The 20799-nt window shown below is 38.6% G+C and overlaps 1 pseudogene; it reads right to left on the bottom strand.

Annotated features, from left to right (window-relative positions):
- Positions 1-6349: 6349 nt before the first annotated feature.
- On the bottom strand, positions 6350-8326 carry LOC139846482 (uncharacterized; annotated as a pseudogene).
- Positions 8327-20799: the final 12473 nt, after the last annotated feature.

Consider the following 20799-nt stretch of genomic DNA (forward strand, 5'->3'; position numbering starts at 1 on the left):
ATTTTAGTACATAACATGGCATACATAATGGATCCTATAGTCGAAGCATATGGGATATAATTCATTTGTCTTATCTCATCATGTGTGATAAGATTTTGAGACTTGCTCAAGGATATGTCCTTTTGAACATGCAATGCTCCAAGGTTGGAGTAATGCATGCTAAATCTCTGTAAGATAAGATATGTACATTAATTCAAACCAATAAGCCATTTTGAATCTATTTTTATAGATCATGATTCCAAGTTTATAAGTAGCTTCTCCAAGATCTTTTATGAAAAAAATATTTTCAAGCCAAGACTTGACATCTTGCAAGTTGAAATGTTATTTCCAATAAGCAGTATGTCATCAACATACAAAATCAAGAAGACTACTTTGCTCCCACTAGATTTAATGTAAACATAGAGCTCATCTTGTTTTTGAGAAAAACCAAATTCTTTGATATTCTCATCAAACTTAAGATTCTAGCTCCTGAATGCTTGCTTTAATCCATAAATGGATTTTAGAAGCTTGCATACTTTATTAGGATGCTTAGGATATATGTATCCTTTCGGCTGAACCATATATACATCCTCGCTTAGGTCTCCATTTAGAAAAGCGATTATGATATCCATTTACCATACTTCATAATCATGAAAAGTAGCTATGGCAATAAGTATCCTAATTTATAAAGCTCGCGATCAGTGAAAAGTTTCATCATAACCTTTTGCTACAAATCGGGCTTTAGAAGTATTTACATTACCGTCCATGCTAGTCTTCTTTTTGAAGACTCATTTACACCCCATTGTCTTACAATTGAGTGGAAGATCAATCAAGTCACATACTTGATTATCTTTCATGGACTGCATATTTGCATTCATAGTATCTCGCCATTTTTAAGATTCGTGATCTTATATGGCCTCACGGTAGCTAGAGGGTTCACAATCCTCTAGGTGAGGTTCATCTGAATTAATCAGATAATCAAACCTCTTATGCCAATGAGGAGTTCTACTAGATCTATGAAGTGCAGGTGCAATACGTTCTGGCTCACCAACAATGCGTTCAGATTTAACGTGTATATTACTAGTGCTTATAGAAGGTATGTTACTTTGTGGTTCTTGAATTTCTTCAAGATCTACTTTACTCCCACTAAATTCTTATAAGAGAAGATCTCTTTTTTAAAGAATTCAGTAGACCGAGCAGAAAACACTTTGTTTTCAGCTTCGTAGTAGAAGTAGTAACCCATTGTTTCCTTTGGGTATTCCATAAAATGAAATTTAATACTTCAGGGTTTTAATTTGTTTGAAGTGTCATGCTTCACATACACTTCACAACCCCAGAATTTCAAATAAGACAACTTGAGAATCTTCCCATGCCATACTTTATATGGTGTCTTTTCTACCTTCTTGGTTGGAACCATATTGAGTATGCCTGCAGCAGGCTCTAATGCATAACCCCAAAAAAACGGTGGTAGAGTAGTCAGACTCATCATAGATGAAACCATATCAAGTAAAGTTCGATTCGTCCATTCAGACTCACCATTGAGTAATGGTGTATGAGGTGGAGTGAATTGTAAGACAATCCCACAATTCTACAGGATGTCCAAAAACTCTTGACTCATATACTCACTTCATCCATCAGAGTGAAGTGATTTAATGATATTTCCAAGCTGACTCTTTACTTTATTTTGAAAGACTTTTGAGCATTTCAAAAACTTCATGTTTATGTTTCAGCAATTAAAACATAACCATATCTATTATAACCATCGGTTATTGTAACGAAGTAAGACTTACCATTTTTAGACATTGTTCTAAAGGGCCACATACATCAATATGTATTAGTCCTAAAAGATATGTAGCTCTTTCACCTAAGTCAGAGAAATGAGCTTTTGTCATCCTTTCACATAAACATTACTCACATACATCAAATGACTCAAAGCCATTTGATTCCAAAAGTCCATAAGAATGGAGTTTTGAAATGCGTTGTTTATATGACCAAGATGACAATGTCATAGATAGGTCTTATTCAAACGTTGCTTGAATTGCTTGGCGGTACAGGTATACATAGAACTCTCATTTGAAATCACACCATGCATATCAATTTCAAAAATACCATCACTTGGATAGGCATTAAGATAAAAAAAATATTATCCTTAGAAATTGAAATATAAAAGTGCGTATATGCAAGTTTAAAATCAGCATCTTTCAAATAATATTGCTCCTAATACTAGGATCATAATAACATTGTTTCAATAAAACAATAAGACCACTTGGAAGATTAAGCTCATAGTGACCAATGGCTTCAATCGAAGTTTGATTCCCATTGCTCACTCGCAAATCTAGCGTGCCTTTCTTCAGTCTATTACTTCTTCTCATTCCTTTCATATTGTTACAGGTGTGAAGGCCACAACCGGTTAACAAAAATCCAAGAATCACTAGAAAAAGTATATAACTGTATATGAAATATACCTGAGTTTGCTAGTCTTACCAGCATTGCCTTTTCTCGGCTCAGATTGGTAAATAGGACAACTTCCTTCTCCAATTGCCAACCTTTCCACAATGGAAACATTCGGCGTCTTTTGTTGGGATTTACTTCTTAGAAGGTGGAATATTTTCCTGGCAAATGATTTACCATATCCCATCCACAAAGTATTCGACTTATTCTTTTTCACCTTTTTCATCCTACTTCTCCTACTCATCGAACAACTTTTGATAAGCATTTTGCTTAGTAGCAGGAGTTGCGCAAACAGGAGGATAAGATAAGGGTTCTAATTTTGTTCAACTTCCATTCATGCTTGAGAACAATTCTCGGGTTGCAGTGCCAGTCTAGGAAGTTTGAACATTGAGTTTATCCTTCTCCAACAAAGAAGGAAGTGTTTTGGTTTACGTTTTAATTATTTGACATCTACAACAGATATAAGATTCAATTTAGTATTTTCGATATTGAACTTTAATAAATTAACTACCCAAGTTTTTATAATATTTAAAAAAAACAATTAAATTACGAAAGCCTAAGATCCACATAGAGGTTTCATAGCCACATCTGTTGGTCAGCTAGCAGTTATGGAGTCTATTGGTAGGTAGCGGGTACCAATTGCATTACAAGTACAACTCTTAGATCCTTATGGGACCTAGAGATATATGTAATCCAACAAACCACTATTATCTAATGGCATGTTTGTCCCATCCTTGCCTCGAACTCAGGTCTCACCGTGAATACGATTAAGTCGTCCAATTTGGAAACAGTGAAAATTCACGCTAGTCTCACTAGATCGAAACATCCACCTCGTGGCTATAATTCAGCCTGGTCTCACTAGATCAGAAAAATAACGAGGAGTGTTTGCAAGCTCATTGGATGGCATGAATTAAATTTGACGGGTATTTTAGAAAACGTTCGTGTCAACGAATAATGCATGCACACAAGATTCGCTACACTATTAGTTAAAAACATTTTAACCAATTATATATATGTCAATCGTGTTTATGTGTCTAGTTTGTTATTTTATTTTATATATAAAAATAACAAATACACATTGTGTATCGTTTTAAAACAGTCTTAAAAGATGTCGCCCATATATATTATTTGAGTTTCAAAAAACATTTTTTAAACTCGTTAGAGTTTAATTTTTTTTTTTTTAAATCATCAATTTTAATCTTGAAACTCGTTACCGGTTTTGTTTGATGTTTTCATCAAAAATATTTAGCATATATTATAATCAACAATTAAATATAAATGCATAAAAATAAAACACAACCATGCATCACACACACATAGCCTAGCCCAAAAATCTTATGCTTGATCCCATGAGCCGACATGGGATCAAGAGGTCATACTAAGGGCAATATCGTAGCTCCCACTTGATTCAATAACCAAGTGAAAAACTTGACAAACGTCATCGTTGTTAACGAAGTTGCATCTATATCTTCAATCTGCATCTTATTACATTTATTTAAAATTAAAAAATACAACTAATCTAATACTTTTACAATTTAGAATAAACATAAATAAATACTATGAAATTGAAAAATAAATAAAATACAACTTTGACTTCAAATGGCATTTCTAATAAAATAAATAATCAACATGACATAATATTGTCGTAATCAACAATCACAACAATCATACATAGGTCGGAGCATTATGGGCTATGTGTGCAATTATAATTTTAATAACTACATTATTAAAACCTACATATGGCTTGTCCATGGTTACAATGCATGTGTACAACCATGGAATACAGCAATCAACAATTATAATAAAAAATTTCAAGCCATAATAATTAAATCTACAATTTAAATTAGTAATATTCTTTCAATTATATTTGTGCGTCATTAGGTTAAGTCTAAATCAACCGCGTTGACTTTAAAACCAAAAAAGTTTCGACTTTCACCAATACACCACAAAGCTAAATCTAAAGAATAGTCACACGACAATTAAAACGGTGTAAAAGCGGCTTGGATACCACTGATGGAAAACCGTGTGTACTTTTAAATTTTATAAATGCAGCGGAACATGAAAATAAACATCATTTATTAACTTTAAAATAAATATCATTTATTTTAATATAAACTTTCTAGCAAAACATTCACACGATTAACGATCCCAACAAGATCCAATTACACCACTAATAATTGTCAACTAATAAATTCACAAAGAGGAGTTTAGATATACCTTTAGTGAGCGATGCAAGAGCGGTAGAAAGAACTCTCCATGTTTTTAGTGAGCGATGCAAAAGCTGTAGAAAGAACTCTCCATGTCTAGGTTGAAACATATATTCAAAGTGTATGAATATCTCTATGGTTAATCTACACAGCACGTCGAGCAACACCGGTTGGATGCTAGTCCGAATAACCTGAAATAATAATTAATCAAACTCTTTGATTAATCGATTAAATGCTCAAAACCATATAAGAAAACACTATGGTTTTCTTTTGCTCTTTGGCCGTAAATGACAAACAGAAAAAGGGACATCAACCCTCTTAATTTGATCATCAAGAAAACAAATTAAAACTAATTTTTGTGTTTTGCAGTAAGAATCGTAAATGAATGACAACACTTTATTTTCTCTAATATATATTATGAACAATGGAACCTCTATTCCTTATATTGTAATCGAATAATGCTTTTTCAAAAGATTGGTCTCATCCTTATAAGTTGTCAAAACCATTTTGATCTATTCTTTGTTTATTATCGTTTTCAACAAAAACAAAAATATGTGAACCAACTTTTGACTTATAAGGTCCAATTATTTATCTCTTAAAAATAATGTGAACCAAATCTTATGACAAATCTTTTGAGAGCAAGTCATCGTGTAGTTGTTAAAAGATACCGAGTAATATTTAACTTATCTTTTAACTTTATTTAAAATAAATTTATCAAATAAATTGCGATCAAATAGTCATTGAGTATTTGATATTTAATTAAACCGTATTTTATTAAATACCCTTTTTTTAAACTATATGTTATAATTATATATCAACAATATATAATAATGGTGTCTAAATGCTAAAGTGTGTGACCTCATATGCCCGTATATAAGCGATAGTATAGAATTGTGTTATGGCGTGCACACTAATTCTAACATAATGAACTTTGGTGCCAAAGCAAAATAACTCTTCTAAACCTATTATAAAACCGAATTGTAAACGGTGAATATGATCGAAGTTATTAAGTTAAAGACGGTAAAACTGTAGCTGGTCAATGGAGTGGATTGGTGGTGAGGTTAGGAGATGAAGAAGACGACAACGATTGGTTAGGTGGAGAGGAAGAGCGACGGTCGTTTACATGAGGGTTTGTAAATATGGGCCGTCAATGTAAGGTTTTTTTGTATTTAGTATTGGGTCTTTAAAATTCATATAACAAAATAAAGAAGATAATAGTAATTATTAAATATTTTTGAAAGTACTCATTTTTTTTAATTAAGTTTCAAGAATACAAGGATTAGTTAAAAAACTCGAGTGTACATCCTGCCCATTTTATTACTCTCATTGTCGAAGATACCCTCTTTAATCTCTCTATCTGTTACTTCGTGATAATATATCTCAAATTAGTCAAAGGCATCACCATATCCTTATTCCAACCAATAACCACTAATGGTATGAATTCAGGTTTATGAGCAATATATAATTCACAAATGTAAAAGATTTAGGTTTTCAAATCAAACCATTAGGAATAGGAAATGTTAGTAAAGGAGGGCTGTGGTCAGAAATGTGTAACTTAATAAAGCATCTGAATCTCCATATAAAACATTTGAACTTCGACATATATAAACGGCACAATACAAACTATTACTATCAAAATGTTAAGACTGTTTAAACGTTTTGTGAATTTCATAACACATGGTTATGTACATCACAGTTATCTTGCATATGAAGTGCCTCGAATAAACTGGGATTTAAAAATAAAGGTTGAATCTAACCCGAAATTCCTATTATTGAAACAATTGCATACTTCGCTAGTTCGATTTATTATCAATCAAACACCACAAGTTTCTTGTACTCTTCGCCAGAAATGGCCCTCTCCATTACACCCTCAGGCGTCAAATAATACTTCGCCGTTACACTCGCAGCCGTCAAACTCTCTATATCATCTTCTATGAACAACTTTATCATGTTCTTTGAAAATCCGCTAACAAGTGCCACCCCGTTCTCGTCACCGGCGACCGGAGTCGCAGGTGAATTTCTCAGATTCCAAAACACAATCTCCGGCACCGAGTCTCCGTAGCCTTGCTCCGTAAACTTCCTCTTTATCGCTTGATAATCCGTCTCCCATGGATTCAATGAAGCTTGATCAAACTCCATGTCACTAAACACAAACACCCTCTTTATCATATCCTTTTCACTCAGTTTCGCTTTAACCGCCACTTCAAGTATCAAATCAAACACCTTTTGAAAATTAGTATTCACTCCCCAATACATCGTTCTCACAAATTCAGTCTTCGACCTCAAATCATTACCTTCCACCATATGCATTGTCGGGCTTCTACAAAACGTAATCACCTTCCCTTTCCATGGCTCTTCGCTTAACTCGGAAACAAGTTGACCTAAAGCCACACAAACCTCCATTGGACGACCAATCATGCTAGCCGAAACGTCACAAACCGCTAAGCAATTATTCAACTTCCCTTTCTCTAACATATCATCTACCATTCGTTTCCATTGAAGCTCTGCTACCTGACCACCATATATGTCTTCTAAACGTCTTATGATTTCGTGCGGAAGCAACCCACCGGCCGCAATTTTGGCCTCTCCCAACTCCACCAAACGTAAATACTCTTCAAATCTCGTTTTATCATGCGATAAAAACTTCTCCTTGTAAAAATTCATGGCGACCGAAGCCACTCTATTGTAAGGGATCAAGCCCCATTGGCTTTGTCCAATGTAAACTTCAGGCAACTGTAATGCTTTTCGAAGCGGTACCAAGATTTGCTTCCTTAGCCGGTCACGAGCACGATACGTGTAATGTGCTTCCTCTACTCCCTCGTATTCGGTGTATTCTTCGCGTGGGAACACTTTCTTAGCGATAGTTTCGCATAGTATAGTCGATTTATCGAACGATGAACCAATCGACGGACACCATTTTGCAGCAAGACTGATTTTCGTCGAATTCCCGTCCGCCAAGTGTTTGATATCAGTCCGCAAAAGCTTGGCAAAAAAAAATCTGAGACACGGTCGTGTAAGAATCTGTAATCCGGGTCACAATTAAACCGTTCAATGGCTTTTTTAGCCATTGCGATCCTTTTCTCTTTTCTGATCGCACTAACCTTTGCCATATCGATCTCCACTCGGATCCTACTTAGTCTACATAGTTCGGCCAATCGCTTTTGATGTTCCTGTTTCGCCTTTTGTCTTACGTCGGGTCCTTCGAGAAGTCGATAGAGTATCTCCGGCAAGTCTTTAAAGTAGCCGAATTCGGCCATGGAAGGCAGATTAAGAGCTAGGGTTTTTGGATGGTTTTTATGAAGGCATAAAGCGGACGTGTAATACCCTTCTTTATCTGATTTCCCCTTGCCACGTACTCCACGTAGATTGCAGATTAATTTCAACGTTTTTAAAGGGTCGTGTTTCCATGATTGAACCAGGAGACGATTGATCGTTTCGGTCGGAGAATCGGGGACAACATGGAAGAAGAAATCGAGACATGGGTTGCGGGTTGATAGATACGTAGGGGACATGTTTTCGGTGTAACCCATTGGTGGATCTGGGGAGGTACTAATGGAGTTGAAGTTGGCAACCATGGCATCTATGAATGGGTCTGAAACTACGGTTGAAGTAGGAGGTGGGATGGTGGATTTTTGGTCGGGCCGGTGGATCTCCAGTGATCCGGTTAGGGGGGTGATTGTGGGTGCCATTTGTTGTGGTGGTGGTGGTGGTGGATTACTAACGGAGTTGTAGAGCAAGGCATCTGAGTATGGGTGCGAAACTACGGTTGAAAGAGGTGGTGACACGGTGGGTTTTTGGTCGAACCCGTGGATTTCTGGTGGTCCGATGAGGGAGGTTATTGTTCTAAACAGAGAAATATTTGTGGATTTGGATTTGAATTTTGGAATGATAGACATGTTTCAAATGAATTGAAGTTTTGCCGCAGCCACTGGTGTGTTTGTTTATAGAGTGTACGGGGCAACACGTACTACGTGGTCAATACGTTTGAAAATTAATTATTAATTAATTATTATTTTTAAAATTAGAGTAGATATGGACCTAATTATTATCTATTATTATTATTAATGACTATTATATTCTCTTAATATTCTCTTTAATAGTCATTATTGTTAGATTAGATTGTTGGAGTATGGAGACATTTAAACAAAGTTGGAAATGTCGCCACAAAAGATGAGTTAAAGTGTTGCACGAATTTTGCAGATTTCGGGAAGCGTGAAACAGTCAAATGCGGCGCATCATGACATGGATGCGGCACATTCATGCAGCAAAATTGTCCGAAGGTTTTGGATGCGGCGTTTCAAGCTGATATGGCGTATCAAATGGCAGAGATGCGGCGCATCACTTCTAGATGCGGCGCATCTGGAGCTGGTACTTGAATTTGCAGTCCTGGAAGCAGGTGATGCGGCGCATCACTCATCAGATGCGGCGCATCTGGTGTCTGGCAGCAATTTGGCAAGTTGCAACCTTTACATCCGAGCATGCTTTGGCCTCCTTTCACTTTAGGTGCAAAGTTGATCACTTTACACCTAAAATTTGGGCTGTGATCATGCCAATACAAGGTGAAAAGCATGGCTAGTTGATTTATCTTTCATGATTGCTAGCACACTTGAAGATCAAGTTGAAGTTTTGTAACAACCCGACATCTTAAATCCCAAAAACGCGTACCAGAAAAAAAAATTCTATGTCAGTGCATCTGGACGGCGTCCAGCTCAGAAATGTGGGACGGCGTCCAGCTCATGAGTCGGATATCTCGTTTCATGTTCCTTTAATTGTCGAGAGGCATAAGCGATGACTTTACTGTTAAAATACAATGCAAATTTAGAATAATATGGAATTAGTATATGTATATGGGTAAAATATCTAGATATTAATATGTATATGAAAAATATCTAGATATTAAAATGTAAAGAAAAATCTAGATATTTATATGTGTAAGAAATATCTAGATATTTATATGTATAAAAATATCTAGATATTTATATATATCCATGGAAATATCTAGTTTCTAGAAACTTCCATGGAGTAGTATAAATGAGGGTGAGGATTTCATTTGTAGAGTGTGTGAAGTTGTGAGAGTGAAATAAGAAGTGAGTTGTGAAGAAGAGAAGAAGAGTGTGAGTTAGCGAAAGTAGAGAAGATAAAGCTTGTAAGTAATATTGTAATTGTAATTTAATATAAGTGTTTTTGTTAAGTTTTCCGATCAAGCCTTAGTTTGTGTTTAAGTTCTTAGTGCACTTTTGTTGTTCTTATTATATGGTCGGCTCTGCCGCCTAAGTAATACATGGTCGGTTATACCGCCTAAAGATATATGGTCGACACTGTCGCCTAAGTACATTGTGCACTAAGGATTTATAAAATTAAAGGCTAACCAACGTCAAAGTGTTGGTGTAGTGAGTCTAGTATAGTCTAGATCCTCTATAGTGGGTGTGTTGGGCTCGTCGAAGCTTCCAACAATTGGTATCAGAGCGGGTCGTTCGGGACCATTTCTAGTGGAGGAAATCGGTAAACGTTGGACGTTTACATCGACTTGTTTTCACCAAGGCTCTAAGGGAGATTCTGTCGGAGCATATTTAGGAACTGTGAAAGCTCATCGGTCAGGGACCAAGCTTATTGGACGTTGGACGTCATGATGGCAGATCTTGCAAGTACGAGCAGTGGAATCAAGAGTCTCAATAACCACAACTATGGTTATTGGCGGACTTGTATAGAATCCTACCTACAAGGACATGATTTATGGAAAATAGTTGCTGGCAGTGACACAACGCCTCCACCGAAAGAAAATGCTGAAGCCTTAAGAAAATAGAACATCAAGGCCGGGAAGGCTTTATTTATATTGAAGACTACAATCGAGGAGGATCTATTGGAGCACATCCGTGGCGAGAAAACACCAAAGGCAGCTTGGGAAACTTTTGAAAAATTATTTTCAAAGAAGAATGAAGCACGCCTCCAGCTCTTGGAAAATGAGCTCGCAGGTATCTCACAAGGAAGTCTATCTATTTCTCAGTATTTCACCAAGGTGAAATCTATTTGTCGTGAGATATCTCAACTTGCTCCTGAAGAGAAAGTGAGTGATGCAAGGATGAAGAGAATTATCATCCATGGCTTAAGATCCGAGTATAATGTATTTATAGCAGCTATGAGAGGATGGCCTACTCAACCATCATTAATAGAGCTGGAGAATCTATTGGTTAATCAAGAGGCATTAGCCAAGCAGATGAATGAAGTAACCATAAAAGACGGAGAAGATGCACTTTTCACCAATAAGAAGAAAGCAACATCTCGAAGACAAGAGGCGATGAAAGAAAGTAAGACATATGGGTGGAAGGGTCACCCAAAATCAAAAGGCAACGCTTCAGGGGGAGCTCAACAAGGAAGAAGAGATCATCGCCAACAATACGGGGAAAATGATAAGAGAAAGAATGGTGAATGCTTCAATTGTGGCAAGAAGGGTCATTTTGCTCGAGATTGTAGATTCCCCAGAAGGCGAACTTTCGAAGGAAATGTGTCCGCCGCAAGAGATGAGAAGAAAGAGGTCACATTCGAAGCAACCATTAATGAGGAAACATGGGATGCAGAAGCTGGACTCTCTGTTGAAGCTGACATAGATGATCAAGCTCTTAAAACAGCTTTAAAGTCAAAAATAAACTACAAAGATGATTGGATCATCGATTCTGGGTGCTCAAATCATATGACCAATGATGAGACGAAGCTGCAAGAAATGGAGGATTACAAAGGAAAGAGAGTCGTGTTGACAGCCGACAATTCAAGGTTGTCTATTTCTCACATTGGAAAGACAATAATTCCAAGTGAAGGTGACTCTCATAAGCTCCAACTCGAGAAGGTGTATCTTGTCCCTGGCCTAAAGAAGAATTTACTGTCAGTACCACAATTGACAGCAGAAGGAAATTATGTGCTCTTTGGACCAGAAGATGTGTCCGTATTCAAGAGAGTGAAGGTGGTTGGCAATCCAATTATGCAAGGAAGAAGAATAGAGTCGGTCTATGTACTATCTGCTGAAATAGCATATGTGGATAAGACTCGAAAGAATGAGATGGCTAATCTTTGGCATGAACGTCTTGGACATGTGGGCTACAACAAGTTAAAGGAGATGATGGTGAAACACATAGTAAATGGACTTCCTCAAATTGATATCCGAACAGATACAATATGTGCTGGATGTCAATTTAGAAAAGCTCACCAATTGCCATTCAAGGAGTCACAACATCAGTCCAAGACACCACTAGAGCTCATACACTCAGACGTCTTTGGCCCAGTGAAACAAACATCACTTGGAGGAATGAAGTATATGGTGACATTCATTGATGACTTCTCAAGGTATGTGTGGGTTTACTTCATGAAGGAAAAGTCGGAGACTTTTCAGAAGTTTAAAGAGTTCAAGAACAAGGTAGAAAGTGAGCTCAATACTAAGATCCGGTGCTTACGCACAGATAATGGAGGAGAATATTTATCGACTGAGTTCAATATCTATCTTGAGAAGCACAAGATTAGAAGACAATTAACTTGTCCCAATACTCCACAACAGAATGGAGTGGCGGAACGCAAGAATCGTCACCTTGCCGAAACTTGTCGAAGTATGCTTCATGGTAAGAATGTACCAGGCAGATTTTGGGCTGAATGTATGAGGACGGCATCGTACGTGATTAACAGACTCCCACAAACAAAGTTGGGATATATTTTACCATATGAAAGATTATGGAAGATCAAACCAGCCGTCAACCATCTCAAAGTTTTTGGATGTGTATGCTACGTCTTCGTGCCAGATCATCTACGAAGCAAATTTGAGAAGAAGGCAATTCGGTGCATTTTTGTCGATTATGATGAATCAAGAAAAGGATGGAGATGTTGTGATCCAAATACCGGTAAGTGTCATACTTCAAGAAATGTGGTATTTGATGAAGCGTCTTCATGGTGGTCACCTCAAAAGATAGAGCTTCCAGAATCTCATGGATTAGAAGAAGGTCCAGAAGAAAAAGAAGAACATAAAGAGCACATATCGGATCCAATTAAAGAAGGAGATGGATCGTACTCTAAGGAAACGAGTCCATGGAAAACTGGGGTACATCAATCTACATCCGAAGAGGTTCGTCCAAGCCAAATGGATGCCGAGGAGCATGTGCAAGAATTACGGAGATCAACAAGGTCGAGGAAACCTAATCCGAGGTATGCCAATGCTGCTCATGTGGATGAATTAATACCTATTGAGCCTTCCACTTATGAAGAAGCAGCACAAAGTCAAGAATGGCAGAAAGCGATGGAAGAAGAAATTAATGCACTAAAAGAAAACCAGACATGGAGTTTACTTCCAAAGCCAAAAGATGTAAAACCAATATCTTGTAAATGGGTTTACAAGGTGAAGACTCGATCAGATGGCTCCATTGAAAGGTATAAAGCTCGACTTGTTGCTAGAGGTTTTTCTCAACAATATGGGCTGGATTATGAAGAAACGTTTAGTCCAGTGGCGAAGATCACAGCAATTCGAGCTCTACTAGCTTTAGCTGCTAGCAAATCTTGGAAGTTATGGCAGATGGATGTCAAGAACGCTTTCTTACATGGAGAACTTGACAAAGACATTTATATGGAGCAACCAAGAGGCTTTGAGAACAAGATCCATCCTGAGCATGTCTGCAAATTAAAGAAAGCACTATACGGCTTGAAGCAGGCTCCAAGAGCTTGGTACGGGAAGATTGGCGAGTTCTTAGTACAAAGTGGTTTCACAGTTGCTCCTTCAGATTCTAGTTTATTTGTGAAACAAGATCAAGGAAAACTAGCCATAGTGCTAGTATATGTGGATGACTTAATCATCACGGGAGATCACTATGAGGAGATCCAAAGAACAAGGGAGAATCTGTCTATCAGATTTCATATGAAGGAGCTTGGAGAACTCAAACATTTTCTTGGACTCGTAATAGAGCAGAAAAGAGAAGGATTATTTCTGGGACAACAGAAATATGCGCGAGATCTTTTACAAAAGTACGGAATGCTTAATTGCAAACCTATCTCAACTCCGATGGATCCGAATACAAAACTACGAGCAGATGAAGGAAAATGTCTTCAAGATGTTACCATGTATCGAAAGATGGTCGGAAGTCTTATTTATCTCACAATAAGCCGGCCAGATATATCTTATGCAGTTGGAGTGGTTAGTCGATACATGAGCAATCCGAAGAAGCCTCACCTTGATGTTGTACGATGCATCTTAAGGTATGTTAAAGGAACTATTAACTTTGGTATTTTATACAAGAAAACAAAAGAATGTCACGTGACTGGATATTGTGACGCCGATTACGCTGGAGACTATGATACACGATGGTCAACAACTGGATACATGTTTAGTCTTGGATCGGGAGTAATATCATGGTGTAGGAAGAGACAACCAACAGTATCCTTATCAAGCACTGAAGCAGAATATCGATCGGCAGCATCAGCAACACAAGAAATTACTTGGTTGAAACAACTAATGAAAGATCTTCATCAATCAACAGACTATCAAGTAGAGCTTTTCTGCGATAACCTATTAGCTATACGTCTAGCAGAGAATCCAGTCTTTCACGCAAGAACAAAACATATAGAAGTACACTATCACTATGTTCGCGAGAAGGTCCTTGAAGGAGAGATCAAGATGATGCCAACAAAGACAGATGAACAGGTTGCAGATATATTCACCAAGAGCCTAAGTAAACCGAAGTTTACAAAATTCAGAGAAGCACTTGGAATGGTCTGCAAGACATCGTTGGAAGAAAATTTGCATTGAGGGGGAGTGTTAAAATACAATGCAAATTTAGAATAATATGGAATTAGTATATGTATATGGGTAAAATATCTAGATATTAATATGTATATGAAAAATATCTAGATATTAAAATGTAAAGAAAAATCTAGATATTTATGTGTGTAAGAAATATCTAGATATTTATATGTATAAAAATATCTAGATATTTATATATATCCATGGAAATATCTAGTTTCTAGAAACTTCCATGGAGTAGTATAAATAAGGGTGAGGATTTCATTTGTAGAGTGTGTGAAGTTGTGAGAGTGAAATAAGAAGTGAGTTGTGAAGAAGAGAAGAAGAGTGTGAGCTAGCGAAAGTAGAGAAGATAAAGCTTGTAAGTAATATTGTAATTGTAATTTAATATAAGTGTTTTTGTTAAGTTTCCCGATCAAGCCTTAGTTTGTGTTTAAGTTCTTAGTGCACTTTTGTTGTTCTTATTATATGGTCGGCTCTGCCGCCTAAGTAATACATGGTCGGTTATACCGCCTAAAGATATATGGTCGACACTGTCGCCTAAGTACATTGTGCACTAAGGATTTATAAAATTAAAGGCTAACCAACGTCAAAGTGTTGGTGTAGTGAGTCTAGTATACTCTAGATCCTCTATAGTGGGTGTGTTGGGCTCGTCGAAGCTTCCAACATTTACCTCTTTGCATTAGAACACACCCGAGACCATTTAAGGAAGCATCACAATAAACCACCATATCTTCTACCCCTTCTGGCAACACTAACACCGGAGCTTGACACAACTTCTCTTTTAATAATTGAAAAGCAATCTCTTGCTCGTTCTCCCAATTAAACCTAGCATTCTTTCTCGTCAACTTCGTCAACGGAGAAGCAATCTTAGAAAAGTCTTGGATAAATCGACGATAATAACCGGCCAATCCGAGAAAACTTCGAATTTCCGTAGGCGTAGTCGGTTGTCTCCAACTCTTCACCGTCTCTATCTTCCCCGGATCCACTAGAATACCCTCCTTGTTCACAATATGACCAAGGAATTGAACTTCCCTTAGCCAAAATTCACATTTGGAGAACTTAGCATACAACTTCTCCTTTCGTAACGTCTTCAATAGTTCATGCAAATGACGTTCATGTTCGTTCATACTCCTTGAATAAACAAGTATGTCGTCAATGAACACAATTACCGACTTGTCCAACATAGGTTGGCACACTCGGTTCATAAGGTCCATGAACGCTGTCGGTGCATTCGTAAGACCAAAAGGCATAACTACAAACTCAAAATGCCCATAACGTGTTCGAAAAGCCTTTTTCTCAATATCTTCCTCGCGGACCCGCATTTGGTGATAGCCGGACCGTAGGTCGATCTTAGAGAAATACGTCGCACCTTGGAGTTGGTCAAACAAATCGTCAATCTGAGGCAATGGATAACGATTCTTGATCGTCACTTTATTCAACTCCCGGTAATCGATGCACATCCGCATACTACCATCCTTCTTTTTCACGAATAAAACCGGAGCGCCCCATGGCGAAGCACTCGGTCGAATAAAACCCTTCTCAAGCAACTCTTGGGTTTGATTTAACAACTCTTACATTTCCGTTGGCGCTAAACGATAAGGAGTTTTAGCAATGGGAGTAGCTCCCGGAACCAACTCAATGCGAAATTCAACTTGTCTTTCCGCCGGAACACCCGGTAACTCATCCGGAAAAACGTCTTCGAATTCACTTACCACTGGAATTTCACGAATGGGTGGTTGCTCATTACGAGTATCAACAACATGAGTAAGGAAAGCCATGCCACCGGTAACAACGAGACGACGTGCCCGTGCAAAAGTGCATATCGGCACCGGTCTCCTTCGCTTATCACCATGAATAATCAACTCTCCCCCACTTGGGGTCTTCACACGAATAAACTTATCATGACATGCAATATCGGCTCTATAACGATCGAGCCAATCCATACCAACGACAATATCAAAATCGCCCAAGGTCATTGGAATGAGATCAATTTTAAAGGTTTCGGCATCGAAAAAAACATCACAATTTTCACACACATCAACCACTAGCACCGTCTTGCCGTCTGCTATTTCGAATTCTACCGAACGACTTAACTTAGCTAACGGTCTATCAAGTTTAGGCACAAATTTAGGAGACACGAACGACAAATTTGCACCGCTATCAAATAGAATTCTCGTCGGATTAGAATTAACCATGAAAGTACCTGAGACTACTTCGTTTGATTGTTTGGCTTCGTCATTGGTCATCAAATAGTTGCGACCCCTAGCCGTGCCCGCCGCTTTCTCTAACCGTTTAACATTATCATTATTCAAATCGGGACATTCCGGCCTCTTATGCCCCCTCTTTACCACAATTAAAGCAAGTGATTTTGGTCGACGCCTTGGTGCAATCACGGGCCATGTGTCCTCTTTGATTACAATTATAACACGTGGGCCCGAAACCTTCGGAAGCACCCTTCTTCACACTATTAACGCTTTCGGAGCCTTTCTTGGACTTCTTGTTTGAAAAGTTCGAATGACTTGAACCCTCAAACTTCCTCTTTGAAAAAGTAAAATCGCTATTTCTTGGCACCTCCGGCTCAAAACCCCGAGCCAATTCAAATAACTCGTCAAAAGACTTAGCCATACCCCGACTAATCTTACCCTTGTACTCATCATTTAAAGTGCGGTAGAAATCCTTCATTAGCTTGTGATCATCACCAACATACTCCGGGCAAAAACGAGTCTTTGCCAAGAAGGTAGACTTAAGAGTAACTAAGTCCATTGAACCTTGTTGCAAATGGTGCAACTCGTCCCGGATTCTATCGAGATCGGAAGAAGTTCGGTATTCCTTGAAAAACTCCTTCTTAAACTCTTCCCACGTCAAGCCCATACATTGTTCCTCACCATACAAGTTGATTTTATCATCCCACCATAACTTAGCCTCTTCTCGTAGCATGCTAGAGCCATACCTCGCCTTCTTCTCGGGAGGACATTCCGAGGTACGGAAAGCTCCCTCGATGTCGGAGATCCAACATGTACTTTTTAAAGGATCTCGCACCCCATTAAATATCGGGGGTTGAGCGTCCTTGAAATTCTTGTAGTGGAAGTCCCGCCTTCCTTCACCTCCTTCACCACGAGGATAAATGTTTCTAGCGTCAAGTGCCTCTTCGATAGTGGCCTTCATTCGTTCATTAATTAGATCGGTTATTTGCTCATCAACCTAATCTTGAAAAACCTTTCGAACGTCCGCAAGAAAATCCGCTTTTAACTTTTTAAAGACGGCCTCAACCTTGGCCGAAAACTCGGCTTCCTCGCTCGTACTTCCATTATCATTATCGGGACCGTTTCTCGTCTTCATTCTATAAAACGAAATAGGTTAAACCACAAAAACGAAAGGACAAATTACATATGTATACACATATATGCCACACTACTCCATCTCGCTCAACAATCATCGTACATCGCTTGTTTAACACGATTTGCACCCGTAACAACGGTAGCTAATCGTTGTTACGCGAGCACGTCGCATTAACTTGCTAGTACAACGTCCGTCTTGCTTGATGATTGCTAAACACAACACAAAACAATTAGCACAAGGTTAATTCTCATAAACCAAAGCACTAACAATTCCCGATTAGACCCAAAGTCCTACAAGTCCCGCATAAAGCGCTCACACAATAAAGTCTAAGTCTAGGCACCTATCTCAAGTCGCCTAAATCCCTTAGACCATGCTCTGATACCACTTGTAACAACCCGACATCTTAAATCCCAAAAGCGCGTACCAAAAAAAAAAATCTATGTCAGTGCATCTGGACGGCGTCCAGAATCCTGGACGGCGTCCAGCTCAGAAATGTGGGACGGCGTCCAAAGTTTGGGACGGCGTCCAGCTCAACACAACTGGGACGGCGTCCAAGCAATTGGGACGGCGTCCCAATGAACTGCCAGATATTGATCACGGGTCCAACTCACGTGAGCGGAAAACCCGCTTCCCGACACTTTTACACGAAAACCTTTTCACAACATAACACAATATGATAAACTAAGAGGTTTTCATCATCAAATCAAGTTTTACAACATCAGACCCACATCGCCCATTTTACGAGTTTCGTTCCAAAAATAGAAGTTTCGACCAAATACAAGTTTAATTCCCAAACGACCCTAGAGCATGGTGTTTGGGGTTAAACTACCCCAAAGCTTGACCGAGCTTCCAAAAGCTAACCCGAAAGCATCCCCTACCAAATCAAGCGGGAGAACTAATCCAACCGAATACCTTTTCCTTTGTCCGTACCCGAGCCTAAAAAGGTAAACAACCAGAGGGTAAGCTAACGCTTAGTGAATGCAATAATTATACATACATATATATAACCCATCTATTTGCAATCACAATTACCGAATACCTCGTACGAACTTGAAACTCAAAATAGCATAACATCATACCCGAAATACTTAACAAGTCGCACATCATCACAAAACCGCATTAGCATATACTCAACACAATATATTTAAACAATATGCTACATAATCAACAATCTCAATATGGTTAACCATAACGCTATGGTGCTACCGGCTCATGGTTCACACCATACGCAATTGAGTCATACTCTTTTATAGTGCTACCGGCTCGTGGTACACACTCGATGCTACCGGCTCGAGGTTCACATCTTAGTTTATAGTGCTACCGGCTCGTGGTTCACACTCGATGCTACCGGCTCGTGGTTCACATCTTAGTTTATAGTGCTACCGGCTCGTGGTTCACACTCGATCACACACATGTTATGGCACTACCGGCTCGATGGTTCATACCATAACACCCACAAATAAATACGTCATATACACATACGTATAATTACTCCACTCACCTTAGAGTCTTCGTGAAAGATAACCGAACTTGCAACTTCAATGTAACATACCTATTACATTTTCGCACATAATCAATTCACAACTCAAGTCGGTCAAGCAACTCACTCAAAAATCTAGAGTCTTTTGACCCAAGGTGCAATCCCGACCCATTTTGCACCCTTAACCCTAATAATGGGTTAACTTCACCAAAAACCCTAATTCTAGCCATTAAGGTCTTAATACACATTTAATCACCAAGTTGACTCGTTTTCATACATGCAAGACAACCTAGGTCATCAAAGACCCATTTGACCCATTTCAAGGTCAACACACCCATTTGGGTCACCCACAACCCAAATGACACCCACTAACATTAACCATAAGTGTAATAGTGATTTGCTAGGCCTTTAAGACCCATTTACCCTTTCAAAACCCTAGGTTAGTCACCATTTGGGTCTTCATGACCCAAACTTACCCAAAACCCCCAAATTACTCATAAATGGGTTTTATGTGCAACACTAACCCAAACCCTAACCCTTAAACACATTAAACTAAGGTAATCAAGTTTAGGGATTACCACCACAATCAAAACGAAGCTAACGAGGATATGAACAACTTTAATGCTCGAGCTAGAACCCGAAACAAGCTTCTTCTTCTCCGATTTAAGCTTTCTCACACTTGAATCACACTCTCTCACTAGGATTTAAGCGGATGAAGTTTGGTAGTTAGAAATGGAGTAATGAGGCTCAACCAAACTGATCTAGGGCCTTTAATTCGTCCACCAAGTGAAATTACCAATTTACCCATCTAAAATATTTAAAAACCCAATTCTGGCTCGACAGATCATCTGGACGGCGTCCAGATTTCTGGACGGCGTCCGGGCCTTCAGAATGGGACGGTGTCCCAGATGTTTGGACGGCGTCCAAACCAAAAAGAAAACAGGATCTTACAACTCTCCCCCACTTGAACCGGATTGCGACCTCGCAATCCACGCCGCATGACAAGCAGGAAGATAAACCAAAACAAACTCTTCGGGCTCCCAAGTAAACTCGGAGCCTATACTTCGATGCCATTGGACTTTAAAAGTCCTCACCTCCTTATTTCTCAATTTCTTAACCTTTTCATCAAGTATAGCAAACCGGCTCCTCAACATACTCTAACTTATTATTTAGCTCAATCTCGTCTAACGACACCCACGAAGAATCATCCGCAAGACACTTACGGAGATGGGAAACATGAAATGTATTATGGATCCCCGCAAGTTCTTCGGGTAATTCCAAACGATAAGCAACTTCGCCAACACGAGCTAAAACTTTGAATGGCCCAATAAATCGAGGAGCTAACTTTCCCCGTTTTCGAAATCGAATAATACCCTTCCAAGGCGAAACCTTAAGCATCACCATATCGCCTTCTTGAAATTCGATCGTTCGTCTACGTTTATCGGCATACGACTTTTGTCTATCTTGAGCCTTCTTCAAATGTTCCCGAATAATATCAATCTTGTTATTCGTCTCTAAAACCAAATCAGTACTCCCGATTTCCCTTTGACCCACTTCACCCCAACAAATTGGAG

This window comes from Rutidosis leptorrhynchoides, chromosome 5 (genome assembly GCF_046630445.1).
Source record: "Rutidosis leptorrhynchoides isolate AG116_Rl617_1_P2 chromosome 5, CSIRO_AGI_Rlap_v1, whole genome shotgun sequence".
Taxonomy (NCBI): Eukaryota; Viridiplantae; Streptophyta; class Magnoliopsida; order Asterales; family Asteraceae; genus Rutidosis; species Rutidosis leptorrhynchoides.